The sequence below is a fragment of the Octopus bimaculoides genome, chromosome 10 (genome assembly GCF_001194135.2).
Source record: "Octopus bimaculoides isolate UCB-OBI-ISO-001 chromosome 10, ASM119413v2, whole genome shotgun sequence".
In the NCBI taxonomy this organism is placed as follows: domain Eukaryota; kingdom Metazoa; phylum Mollusca; class Cephalopoda; order Octopoda; family Octopodidae; genus Octopus; species Octopus bimaculoides.
Genome location: NC_068990.1, coordinates 40533603 through 40538214, shown reverse-complemented (window position 1 = coordinate 40538214; position 4612 = coordinate 40533603). Strand labels below are relative to the sequence as shown.

The 4612-nt window shown below is 35.7% G+C and overlaps 1 protein-coding gene across 4 annotated transcripts in view; it reads right to left on the bottom strand.

Moving 5' to 3' along the window:
• Positions 1-4612, bottom strand: part of LOC106881299 (uncharacterized) — a 338650-nt gene that overhangs the window by 173586 nt on the left and 160452 nt on the right. The window lies entirely within an intron of this gene.

Here is a 4612-nt window from a genome sequence, read left to right as displayed (position 1 = left end):
ATATATATATATTCATATACACACACAACACCCCACTAATCATACATGAATATGGACATCAAAACCTATGGCAATGAAGGCACACCATATACTAGCTGTATTATAGGCAGGTATAGTCACAGTTCACCTGTCAGCAATGCAGCTGAATTCTCTGTTGAAATTCTAAGGGGGTCCTGGAGGTGGGTCTTAGTCTTGCCATATTAAAGGATATGTTTGTGAGTGGGAGGGCCCATAGCTAGGATTGACTATAAAAAGGAAAGAGGAAAAGAGAGCAAAAGGTGTTCTCAATCAAGTCAACACCTGACTTACCAAATAAGTTAAATTTTAAACATCATTAAGGATTTTATTTTTGCCTATTAGCTTGGATAATAATATTTATTTATTGATGAAGAGTAACAGAAACAACTGTTTGCAGAAGCATCATAGTCACCTTGTAAGAATATGAATAAATTAAATTGTACAATAATTTGTTTTTACTAATACATGCAGGCATGGCTGTGTGGTTAAGAAGTTTGCTTCTGAACCATATGGTCTTAGGTACAGTCTCACTGCTTGACACCTTGGGCAACGATCTTGGTGCACAAGGGCTTGTGAGTAGGGAACTGGTTGCAGAAGACTGGAAAAAAACCCTTCATATAGGTTTGTGAGTATATATATATATATATATATACAGATATAGATGTAAATAGATATAGATGTATAAATAAATAGATATACATATATAGATAATAATAATATATATTCTCTCTCTCTCTCTCTCTCTCTCTCTCTCTCTGTATATATATATATATATATATATATGTATATATATATATATATATATATATATAAAACCATTCCTATCTATTTGTACACAAAAATAAATACATATAGAGACTGAAACGGTGAGCAGGCGACTACTGGAGTAGCCTTCTTGTCTACTGCATCTGTTGCGAAGTGAATGTTCTGCTAAGTCAGGGGTGGGGAAAGTTTACAATGTGACTGTATTAGTTAGCGATTACATAGTTACCTAAATAAATTAGCGAAAGCATAGTATTTGCTAATGATAAGTCGTATATGATTCCTTGTGATAGCCAGTATGTATGTGTGTGTGTGTGTGTGTATAAACATTTTGTTACTCCAGTACTTCACTAGAAGCTATTTTTTGAGTTCAGCGTAAGTTGGGATAGAAATAATTCCGAGGCTTTAAAATCCGAGGGTCAATAACGAAGAGAAGTTTTAAACATACACATGAAACATCACTGTTGCCGTTGTCTACCTGATTTAACTGTTGGTTATGTTTTCTCTGTATTCACATACGTGTGTGTGTGTGTGTGGAAGAGAGAAAGAATGTGTATGTCTGTGTGGGTAATTGAGTGAGGGATGATCGAAAAAGTGTTTGCCTATGCTTGACATTGCTGTGTATATATTATTTGTTAGGTCCAAGTCGGGCGTGATCAAATAGGACTATGATCAAAAGTGCCTAACTACGAACATCTTTTTTATATATAAGCCTCATAACTTTAACATGTTTTTTTTTTTACTCCTTGGAAGATTGGTATTTTTGTGATTTAAGAAATATATATAAATGTATATATTAATAGCATACAATGAACGGGAAAATAACGATAAAATTTAACAGGATAGGACAGCTAGTTGTCATCCTTTTTATCACACACACACACAAATACATATTTATATATATATACCGATTATAGCGAAGTCTGTTATATTCACACACACATCAACGAGAAATAATCTGGTGCCAAAACAGAATAGATGCATGTGTGTGTGTGTTATCTATCCATCCATCCATACATACATACATACGTGTGTGTGTGTGTTAAGTACATGTATATACATTAATAGGTAAAGAAAGTCAAATGTGTCTGAGCGATAAGTAACCAATCGTGGGACAAGTGGTGAAGGCAGACGGTATCATAGCAAAAGATGAAACAGAGAATGTGATGCGGGGACCTACGATATCTGTGAAGCATGTAGCTACATGCGGAGATGGGATGCTTCAACAAAGACAACCAACAAACCAGTTAGTTTCCATATGGAACATTACACCACTTCCCCAGATCCACAAACAGCAGCCCATGTTTAGCACATAATGATTAACGCTACACATTTAAAACGATTTAGCGAGGGAGCATTTACGCAGTCGATCGAATTCTTAGAAATGGCAGTTAACTCCCTGTTAAACTTCACATTAATGTCTTAAAAAAACATAAACAAAATAACACATTACGTTATGTGGGCCTGGGTTCCCCTCAACGCAGGAGAAAATTAGCTGATTGCGGGTGAAATACATACGATAGCAGGTCTGTTCGACCAGAGTGAAAATACAATAGCAGCTATATACATTGAAAGCACTTTTTAAAAAATGAAAATGAGGAAAGCGCGCATGCGCGTGCATGGATACGCACACACACATACACACACACACACACACACACACACACACACACACACACACATATATATATATATATATATATATATATATAGAGAGAGAGAGAGAGAGAGAGAGAGAGAGAGAGAGGGAGGGAAGGAGAGAGATATAAAAGAGCAAAGAATAATTGGCAGTGGCATAGCGTCAGATAAAATATTGTAATTTGTTCCAACAGTGTTCTGAGTTCAAATACTGCTGAGGTTGACATTGCCTTTCCATATTTTAGAGTATTGAGCAGGATGCCTAACTGTATCTATACTTACTCTGCACAATCTAAGTTAAAATCTGGGAGTGGGGGTGGAGTTACAGAAAAGAAAAAGAGAGCAGTAATATTTTCCTCACTAGTTACGACCAGAGCAATCTTAACATTATAGCTCTCCCTGCAGTCAAAACAATACATTGGAGCCTCTATATACATAACCACAGAATACATGGATTAGCATTGCCACACTAGATTGTAAACCCATGGAAAACTGCCTTGTATGATTCTTAGATTATGACTCAATTATCAGCAATTTTAACACAAATGGAAACAAAATTTCCTTGGTTCAATTGATAGATTGACTGCCACGATCGTCTATAGGATAAAAAGGTCACTTTTAAGCTATGTAGTTTTGGGTTCTGTCCCGCTGCATGTTATCATAGCAAGAGTCTTCTACCATAGCCCTGTACCAATAAATGCCTTGTGAGTGAATTTGGTAAATGGAAACTGTATAGAAGCCTGTCATGTACATGCCTTTGTGTCCAAGTTTGTTTCCCACCTCTACCTTTGCTGTTGCACAACCAATGCTGGTTCATTTAAATCACTAACTTAGCACCATGGCAAAAGAAATGAATACAATAAATATCAAACTTAGAATCTAAATACTGGAGTATTTAAGGTAGTGTCTCAGCATGGCTGCTGTCCAATGAATGAAACAAAAGAGATGTACATATATATACATGAATATGTATACACGTATTTATATACATATTGTTAAATTTGGGGATGGTCATATTTTTTGCCAATTAACCTATACACATGGTCTTCACTTCAACTTTATTATTACTCTTATTTCAGTGTCCTTTGAAATCTTTCGTCGCACACCCTGTGACCTCTTCAGCGACTCTCCATCATATACACGTGTGTGTGTGTGTGTGTGTGTGTGTGTGCGTGTGCGTGTCTGTGTATACATACATATGCACACACGTGTATAATATGCACCAGCATATATATTTGTGTATATAGTGAGAGATGTATTTGTGTGTGTGTGTGTGTATACATGTATATAAGGATGTGTGAATATATAAAAAAGATTTATTCCCCATGGGTGAGTATTAACCATGAGTCAAGTGTGAAAACTGTGTGCATAGCTATATGCATTATTCCTTACCAAAACGAATTTGCATTCACAAAGGTAGCATTTAGTAATTTTGTTTTTAAGGCTCAAAAATGTGCCCAGTTCCTGTGAATTTTGCAATTCTCCTCTTCCTCAAGCAGAGCTTGCATCTTTTTTTTACTGCCATGAAGATATGTCCCAGCAACCTCCAGGTGATGCTATACAGCATTGTTTCTCCTTTTAATTACTATATGTAGTTGGCTAAAGTTGTAATATTTCAGTTATGTCTATTGAGTATTTTCCTATATCTATGTCCTTGCATAAAATTTTTTATCTGCTAATCTAAAGAATGTCTTATCCATACATGTTTTCATATAAACTGAGAAAGTGAATTCGGGGCTTTCCTCTCGTGGATGTTAGGACTGCATTTGTAAGTAATGATGTCTTTAAATTTACTAGCTGCCAGAGGCAAATTGAAGGAGGTGCTACATCAAACATATTTATTGGAGAATATGTTTGAGATCCTCCAGTTAACACACTTTATAAGATCTTAAATATTATAGGCAGGAAGCTGCATTGATGTGTGATCGTCTCTCATTTGACTTGCAGTAGAGCCAGTATGAACTTGTTGCTGAACTGAGTGTTACATCTAAGAAATGAATTGAAATAAGATTGGTCTCTATAGGAACCTTGAACCCTATGGAAAATTAAGGGCATGGATCAGGTATGTCTTGCTCTGTCCAGGGTGGACAAATCCACACCTTTAGAAATGGCTAAGGCATTGCCTCTGTTTGTTTGTCTGTCTATCTCAGTGTGTGTATATATATATATATATATATATATATATATATATATA